Source organism: Podarcis liolepis (assembly GCF_965112155.1).
Source record: "Podarcis liolepis genome assembly, chromosome: 4".
NCBI classification, from domain to species: Eukaryota; Metazoa; Chordata; class Lepidosauria; order Squamata; family Lacertidae; genus Podarcis; species Podarcis liolepis.
In genome coordinates, this window is record NC_139558.1 from 10,050,491 (window position 1) to 10,060,218 (window position 9,728).

The 9,728-nt window shown below is 44.5% G+C and overlaps 1 long non-coding RNA gene across 1 annotated transcript; it reads left to right on the plus strand.

The window, feature by feature from the left end:
- The first annotated feature begins 2,228 nt into the window (after nt 1-2,228).
- LOC310706103 lies at nt 2,229-8,431 on the plus strand. The gene is made up of 2 exons (XR_014525677.1): nt 2,229-4,934; nt 5,357-8,431. It is a non-coding gene; the product is annotated as an uncharacterized lncRNA (long non-coding RNA).
- The last annotated feature ends 1,297 nt before the right edge of the window (nt 8,432-9,728 follow it).

Below are 9,728 nucleotides of genomic sequence, written 5' to 3' on the forward strand. Positions count from 1 at the left end.
AAGATTGGTGGAGCATGTTCTATGGGCATTAAGATGCCTGATCCGGTGCCAAGAACGAAATACCGTACTGATTTAAATTATTCCCCTCCATTTATACAGTATTCACACAGGGGGGTGGACTGAAGCTATCTATTCCAAACATGTCTTCACCCAGAAAATGAGGGCTATATTAAAATGGCAGAAAGGACCTTTGTTTACAGAATCTATTCAACATACAGTATAGAGGATTGACGCCAAAGATGGTGGATGTTTGTTATAAGAAAAACAGGCTGGAGAGCTCCAGATCTTAATGGCCCATTGCATCAGGGTTAGGGAAAGTCTAATTGAAAGGATTATATTTTGCATCAAGATGGATTAAGAAACCCACTATGGTCCACAGGAGACGAGGGAGAGTTACTCCATCTGACGAAGATAAGCTGTAAGGGTGAGAGAAGAACGACTTTTCAGGCTTTTCCTTGCCTTCAATTTCCCTGCTATTTAACTTTTAGATTAACCTTTCCCCTTTCCAGGGCTCCAACCATCCACAGGTGACGGCTGCTATCCTAATGCTGCTGCTGCTGCCTCAAAGGAGAATTTATTCAACCTCTCTCCCCTGTTAAAGCTCTTTCTTACAGTCTTAAGTTGATTATGAGAGAGCAGTTTCAGACTTGACAGCCGTTGTTGCAGAGTGACGAGGACACCTGAATTCGTCTAAAGCATTGCCCTGTCCATAAAACACGTTTTGCCTCTCCTCTGCCTGATGTGTACCCCTCTCAGCTTTTAGACGGATCTGCTGTGGCTGTGAACAGCAACGCAGTTCAGGAAGAGAAAGGGGACAGTATTGTTTTGAGTCTTCGGTGGGTGGAAGTAGGCTTTATGCCCAAACCTGTCTAACTCTTGGCTCCAGCAAGTGTTAAAATATAAGCGAGGCTAGCTTCCTGATGAGGTGATCACCTGGGTGATGGGCCATTTGTCAGGCTTCAGGGAATCAACTTCCTCCCCCCCCCCCTTTGACAGTAGATAAGCATAACAAAGGGAAAGGAGTCGTCTTACCAGTTAGAAACTTTAGTGATCACAGCAAGAGAAGAATCAATTTCCTAGGAATGGTGGTGCTCCCAATTAAGGGTTGCACCCACTTCCTCCCTAGTCACCCACATCACTACTGCGTCTGGTAACCTGAGCTCATAACCACTGTGCTTTCTGTGCTGCCACCTTATCAGCTCTTCTTGACCTTGGGCTGAGTGGATGAATGCTTTCCAGTGACAGTGAGTCTGTCAACTCTCTTTCCCAGTTCTTATTCTCCTAGCTGTTCACCACCCAGGACTTCCCAGCTTCTGCCTTCTGAACTATGTCCCTCTGCAAACCACTGTTCCAAATCTATACTGTCCTCCTGCTCCTGGGAAGATTCAGGATCCTGATCAAGAGCCAGTGAAGGCTCCCTCCATTCCTCCTCAGTGCAGCCCTCCTCAGCACGGTCCCTGACACCATTTAGGAAAGGGGCTTTAGGTGAGATGGCAAAAGGGTGGGGCCCTCAACTCATGAATGGTTAGAAGGACAAAGCGAGAGCTGGGAGTTGAGTGGTGCAGTGATGTGAGCTAGAGGGGATTATTCAGTTGTTTTTGTTTTGATTATGTATTTTGTGTTTTATATTGTTATTTTATATTGTGAACTGCCCTGAGACCTGCAGGTATAGGGCAGTATACAAATTTAAATAATAATAATCAGATGTTAAGGAGATAAATAACTATACAACTTTGAGAAGACATCTGAAGGCAGCCCTGTTTCAGAAACCTTTTAATATTTGATGTGTTGTTGTATTCCTTATATTTCATTGGAAGCTGCAATGGGATACAAGAAATAAAATATAATAATAATAATAATAATAATAATAATAATAATAATAATAATAATAATAATACATTGACACCAATCCTCTGCAGTGAATGGGGTTGATTGATAGTGGTGGGTAAACTGTCATTCAGCCCAATACAAACTTCCAGGAACTCTGGAGAACAATTTGAAAACCACTGATTTAACAAAATGCCACATTGCTAAATCCAGTATGTTTCTGGAAATTATGGTAAGTAGAAAACAAGCAAACAAATTATGGCTTTTCCCTTTGAAAGTAGAAGCATGTTGGCTATGTGAGATTAGCAGTGAAAATGGTCAGCTGGTTCCTGATTAATGCGGACACCTCCCTTGCTGGATGGCAAAATAGGTCAACAGAGCTTTCTTTCCACAGTTGCCTCGAGTAAATGGAAATGTCCGTATCCAAGTCTGCAGGAGAGGGCACATGCATTCACATGTACACCCACTCAGCCCTTTCTCTACATAGATCCATATTTGCAAAGACTCCACCTTTGGCGGGAAGGGGGAAATTCCTTCTTTGTAAACCTGGCACCAGCCTTTACCAGCTTCTGCTTTCAGTGGCTCAGCTCAGCAGCGACGGAAAACAGCAGAACCACCAAGTTCAGCTCGCCCGGGCAAGGCAAGGTCAGTCAATTAAAGGAGAGGAGGGGGTGAGTCAGCAGGGTGAAGAGAGGAGAGCAGGTGGGGAAGTGCAGAGTGACCAGAGTCCTAAGAACGGTGGCTCAGTTTCTAATGGCAACCATCTCAAAGGCTTTTGTCTTTGTGCCCTGCTTCGTAATTAAGTGTTAAATAGAAGTACGGCTCCGTCAGCACAGCTTCCTTCCTGATAAAAAAAAACACCCCTTGGCTTATATTCATCTTCTGGCCTGACAGCTTATTAGAGAACTGCAGTTGGAAGATTCTGCAAACTTGGGAACAGAGGAAGAGACCAAGAGATGATTCTAAAATCCCAGATTGGTCAGTGTCCAATATTGCAATGGAGACACAGCACGTGTGTATGTGTGCAGGTAAACCATTTTGAGGCATCTAAATTTTATTAAATAAAACAGGCACTTGTAAGATTGTTAAAGCAAACGTCGGACATTTAGGTGCACTGTGCAGGTCAACAGGCCCTGACAAGTATGAATGTACGAAAATTCGGCAACACATTCACAAACCTTTATCCAATTGCCAGCCATTCTTATGACATGTCTTTAAAAAATGTGGAAATATATGGATCTGTTTTGAACATATATGAAATTAAACTGGGGTTGTCAGTAATCATGTGGGACTGTCAACAGCCACCATAATTTGGACACTTGCTACACACATGCATAAAAATATCCTTGAGCATTTATGCAACATTTAAGAAGGTTCAGGGCAGTTCTTTGTTTATGATGTGCTCTGCACAATCTCATCCATTGTATGTTTGCGCATGACTGCAACTAGTAAGAAAGATCAGCAATAGACTGCAGATTGAGAAATAATGTCTAAAAGAAGACTATTGTGCCTAACAGCCGAGCAACATGTTACATTTAAGGTGCCATCGCATTTAACATACATTTTTGTTTTTGGAAATGGCATCCACATAACCAATCAGCTCTGGAGCCACAGGGCACTGGGAGGGGTGATCAATCTATCCCCCGCCATGCTAATGTCTGACAAAAATTAACCTGCTGTTGGCGCAGATATTGGACAAGGTTCACCCAATGCTAATTGCGTCCCACTGCCATCACTTCGGAAGGCAGATACCTCAAAGGCATGTAATGTAACATAGTTTGCCCGTAAGGCTGCCTAAAGATTTGGCTCTTGGCAAAGATGAGATCTGAACTGTGGACTCCACAGCGTACAATTTCAGCAGCTACACTGAACTCCAGAATATACAAACTCTTCCTTTTCCCCACATTAATATGTTACTAAGTATGTTCCAAAGTTCACAGAGGATTCTTGCTGGGGCAGCTTTTTTCCAGTCCATTTCTTCCAAACGGAAGAACGGGGAAATTAAATGACAACTGACACATTCGTACTTGAAAGTTGCTGGTTATTATCAATAAAGCATAATGAGGGGGAAAGAGTCAGTTCCTGGGGGAGAGAAACGAACACAATAGCACAGTAATATCTGTGGCCAATTTGGCTGTGTGTGCATGAACAGCCAAAATAAATCTGTGTGCTGCATGTGTAAGGACCAGTACCCCAAATTCATGATCCTCTGTATGCCACTATCTTTTAAACATTTGCTTGGGCACCAAAGCTGTGGCAGCCCCCGTTCGCTTCCAAAGCATGTGAGAGAGTCTTGCTGCAAGCGTGTCAGGGACTAGCAGGGCTCTGACAAGTGTGTGTCAGAGGCAGGACACTAGGGGACTGACCCAGCAGGGGGGGCTAGTGATTTTGGGGGTTATCAGTGTTTCGCAACTTTGACCTGTTGCAGGACCTTAGCCAGACCTTAGCAGAGCATACGCAGAGTTCCAGAAAGCAATCAGTTGCAGGCAGGATGGACGAAGCAGGAACCAGATGTTGCTACTAGTAACTTGGTTACTTAGAGATGTTTATTATTTACAGCAGACTCTACAAGTTACCATATACAAGAACAGATATGGATCTTAACTAGCTCTCTCTTAACAAACTCCAAACGACTCTCAGAACACCACACCGACCAACACACACTCCAGTCAGTAAGGTCATAAGTCATCATGCCTGTGTGAAACCTCAACCAATGGTAGAGCTGTATCCAAGGTCTCATATCTCCAGGCAGAATAACTCCTCTCTGCTCAGTCTTCTTGGCTTTCAGCCAACTCTTAATTGACTCTGTGTGGAGCTGCACAGAATGGCCCATAGTCAAAATCCCAACAGGCACCACCTGCGAGGCAGCAGCCAGGGTGGGAAGGGGGCGGAGGAATGATCAGAGCTCTCAGAGGCAAAGGTGGGCATTCAGGATGTGTCGGAGGAAGAGGCTGTTTCAGAGAGGGACTGGCCAGTCAAATACCTGCCATCTCCCACCACAATGTCTCCTAGAACCAAGAGGGGTTTGAAGAGGGAAGAGCAGCGACAACTTCCATGTAGGAGAAGCCTGAGATTGTGCACGCCGAGGTCGCAAGAAGCAAGAAGCTGTAGCGGCGTAGCGTGGGTTGTCAGCACCCGGGGCAAGGCAAGTAATTTGCGCCCCCTAACTCGGGGCAAGGCAAGTAATTTGCGCCCCCTAATCCCTAATCTGCCGCCGCTGCCAGCTTCTTCTTGCTGCTGCCTGGTCTGGTCTGGTGTGGTTCTCTCCCGCGCTCAACACTGCGCTGGGCGGCCGCTGCACTGTCCCTCCCCCAGATAGTCCCTCGCTCTCTCTCCGCACCACACGCCTGGCACCCACCCCCTCCACAGTGGGTGGCGACCCAGCGGCTCGGATTCGCACAGCCAGCACTGCAGTGAGAGAGAGTGAGTAAGCCAGGTAGGGGCAGAGAGCTGCGAGCGCCCCCCCAGATGTTGCGCCCGGTGTGGCCGGGCCCCCCTGCACCCCCCACGCTACGCCACTGAGAAGCAGCAAGGTCTGGTCTGGAACGACGAATGTTGTTTCCAGCAACTGACTGAGGCTGGAAACCCTGCTTTAAAAAGCTGGAGAAAAGCTGCTTCTCATCAGGAGCAAGAAGGCTGATCAGCAGCAGGTGGAGTCACTTCACTTTCTGCTCCTTCAGGCTGCTGCTCAGCAGGTAAAGCCGACCCCTGGCGCATGACACTCGTAAGCTGGGGGGGGGGGACACTCCCACTGCTGTTGCAACTGCTCCGCAGGGTGCAGACCTGGGGACAGCATGTGTATCCAGGGCATCGTGGGAGTTGCTGCCAAGTACGTCCTGTTCTCAACAAAGAATTGACCACCAGATGTGTGCCTTCCTCTGTTGGGACTGCCTAGGACAACGAGGCAGTCAGTAACTCTACATTGCAACATATAGAATGCTGGTCTTCATTCCCAGAATCCTCTGCAAGATGCTGGAATTTCATGGAAGATGTTCCATGGTGCAGACAAGAAAACATGGAGATTCTTGAAGGTAGAAATGGTTGGGATTCTATTTTAATCCTTTTCCATAGTGACTCATCTGGCTAAAAGGAATCCTGATGTTAGCTGCATTAGCTTTCTAGAAGTTTGTGAAGAATTCTGGGACATATGATATGTTGCAGACTCAGTTCATATGGTGCACTGCCTTGAGTGGCCGTTGTACGGCTATTGTACATGAATTCAGAGTTCAAAAAGCCTGCCCCAGCTGCAATGGGAAGCAATGGGAGAGGTTAAGCTGCCTTTCAGAGATGCTTGTCCACCACCGTTGATCTTCTCGGTGAGGAATCCCTGATAAGCTTCTGAAGGGCCCTAGGAAAATCACTGATCAAAGCCAGACATTTAATCAGGAAGAAGCCGGCAAACTGAACAAATGGATAGAAGCAAAAGCACTAAAAGAGATACTTTCCCCCACATAAATACATCACAGTCATGTAATGTGCAAGGAAGTTTGCCTTTACCAGCAAAACATGTTTTGACAATCTTGTAATATCAGTAATCCATTTTAACAACTCTTCAGCCAACGCAGCACCACTGCTTTTGGAAATCTAGGCATTGGAGGTAAACCATATATCTCTAAGGAAGAACCACAATTTAAAGGAAAACCCTGCCTCTTTTTATATCTTCGCATCTGGAACGCAGATTTGAAATGTTTCTGTATTAGTGGTGAGAAATGAAATACTGCAATGAAGTGGCCAAACGACTAAGGGACATAAAGCAAAGGAAGTACGAGGAAGGATACAGATCAGAGAAGCCGTGATAAGAAAACATCACACAAAACGTTCCTGTGATTTTCTGCGTATCTCACAGTAAACCACAAATTTCAGAAAAGGCTACAATTCAAGGAAGTTAAGTCCCATTGAACTTGATGAGGCATGTATATAAGTATATGGGTTTAAGATAGGAGTGCAAAAAAATGTATTGTACAAAATGATTGCAAGACTTGTGATGGCTCATCATTCACAGTGATAGGCAGTGGAATCCAAGGCAAGTCTACTCAGCTAGAAATCTCACAGAAGTTTAATGGGCCTTATTCCCAGGTAAGCAAGCATTTGTTGTTGTTGTTCAGTCGTGTCCGACTCTTCGTGACCCCATGGACCAGAGCACGCCAGGCCCTCCTGTCTTTCACTGCCTCCCGCAGTTTGGTCAAACTCATGTTTGTATCTTTGAGAACACTGTGCAACCATCTCGTCCTCTGTCGTCCCCTTCTCCTTGTGCCCTCCATCTTTCCCAACATCAGGGTCTTTTCCAGGGAGTCTTCTCTTCTCATGAGGTGGCCAAAGTATTGGAGTCTCAGCTTCACGATCTGTCCTTCCAGTGAGCACTCAGGGCTGATTTCCTTCAGAATGGATAGGTTTGGTCTTCTTGCAGTCCATGGGACTCTCAAGAGTCTCCTCCAGCATCATAATTCAAAAGCATCAATTCAAAAGCGAGCATAGGAAAACTTACATGGAAGTAAATCCCATTGCACTTACCTCTCAGTAGATATGTATAGGTTTGTGCTGCAAGAACACCAGATTAAGGGTTGATTGGCAACATGCAAAATACATCCCCCCTGTATTATGACTATTTTGAATTTTGGATGATTGTTTATACCAGGGATGGAGAACCTGCAGCTCCCCAGATATTGCTGAACTACAACTCCCAACATGCCTGATCACTGGCCATGCCAGCTGGGGCTGATGGGGAGCTGGAGTCCAGCAACAGCTTGAGGGCCTCAGGTTTCCTGTTCTTGGTTTGTAGATCATGTACATGGTGTGTTATAGGGAAACATAATCACAAGATATAGCCCCCTGCCCAACAGAGCTTACAATTTAAAATCGGGTGATGGGGAAGTCAGCAGGGGGAGGAGTGGAAGGAAATGAGCAAATCTAGTAATATCTTGGTTTTGCTTTGGTTGGAGGAGGCGGTAGGCCAAAGAATTCACAGAAAACACTGTCTGTGAGGAGGAAATTGAAGAGGAAGAGGCGAAATTATGATGTAAGTGCTTTGGCACAGAATTCTAGGTATAGTGAGCTGCAAGAAAGAAAGGGCATAGTCACTTAACAGGGCAGAGCTCCTTCAGGCAGAGACGGAGAACACAAGGACATGGGCGGCAAAAATATTGGGAAGTGTCTCTTTTTCTCTCTTTTAAAATATTTTTTTTAATTGATTTTTTATAAAGAGAAATAGAAAGGTTAATATCATATGTCCTTTTTTGTCCAAAACTAAAGCATTGATCTGAATACAATTAGATCACAGGAAAAAAGAGAAAAAAGGGAAAGAACGAAAGAGAGAGAGAGAGAGAGAAATAAAGAAGAAGGAATATACAAGAGATTAAAAGATAGACAGAGAGAAGAAAGTTCAGAAGTTAAAGAACTTCCAAGTTCTTTATCTGACCACTGTATAGAAACAATATCCACTCCAGTATAACACCCTCCAAAGCCACTTTCTACAAACAAACCTAATCTTCCATCCTCAAATTCAAATGTCATCATTTGATTTTCTTTTTCTATGAAAGTTTTCCAATCTGCCATAAACATTAACAACGACTTTTCTCTGAATAAACATGTCTGTTTTGCCATCTCAGCTAAGTCCATTAATTTTAACAGCCATTCTTCCATTGTTAGAAGTGATGAGCCCTTCCATCTTTGTGCACGTAAGTCTCACTGCCAAAATCATATACTGAAGCAAAATTCCATAGTTCTTTACTAACTGTATATCATTAAATCCCAGCAGGAAGTATTCTGGCTTCAGTTAAAAGTTAATCTTCAAAATTCTCCATATCAATTTTGGGTTGTTGTTTTTAACATGTCCACCAAGCATGATAAAATATCCCTTCCTGTGATTTACATTTCCAACAAGTATTGGGTGTATTTTTATACATTCACTGTAGTGGGAAGTGTATTTTGAACTGGATGGGACCTCTTGGGAGACTTTTCGCTTTGACCAGCACAACAGTTCTCTATATCAGATCATCACTGTTGGCCTACCCAACAATTGCACCAAAAAATATTTTTACAATGAAAATCATTGTGCAGATAGCACCGCTGTGAACTTCCGAGGCATGAAACCAAAACTAAATCACAACCTAACACACCACAATTTGTCTGTTAATTAACCTTAAATGTAGCCAAGAAGAATAATCATTTGGAGTTTAGTTCCACTAAATTCTCTCTTCCTCCCACCAAGCCCCCAGGGAAAGGCCACGACTAATTAAGTCAACCCCTTTCTCCTTGTCAAGCAAGAGACCCTTGTGAATGGCAGGTCACTGCTACCTAGTCCAACTCTCCCCCCCCCCATATTTAAGGGAGGGGGACCCAAAGTACAATTTTCTTTTGCACCATGGTGTCTTCCAGGCCCACAAGGCTTGCTTCACATTCCCAATGGCAGCTGCTGGTGAGCTTGAGGTAGACTGACTTTCATCCCACAAGGCTGTCTTGCAATACAGTGGTACCTTGGGTTAAGTACTTAATCCGTTCCGGACGTCCGGTCTTAACCTGAAACTGTTCTTAACCTGAAACACCACTTTAGCTAATGTGGCCTCCCGCTGCTGCCGTGCCACCGGAGCACGATTTCTGTTCGCATCCTGAAGCAAAGTTCTTAACCTGAAGCACTATTCCTGGGTTAGTGGAGTCTGTAACCTGAAGCGCATGTAACCTGAAGCGTATGTAACCCGAGGTACCACTGTACAAGAAACTGCCCATGTGCAGTCTTGTATTGCTTAAAAAACACCCCATAATGATATTACAGATTAAGCATTTTTTTAAAAAAAGATTGTTTAAATGAATTTCCAGCAAGACAACATCCCGAGAGATAAACAAGGTCTCTGAAAGTTCCTGGGCTTCATGACTTTGCTCAGGGAACTATGCCTTATTAAGTCTTA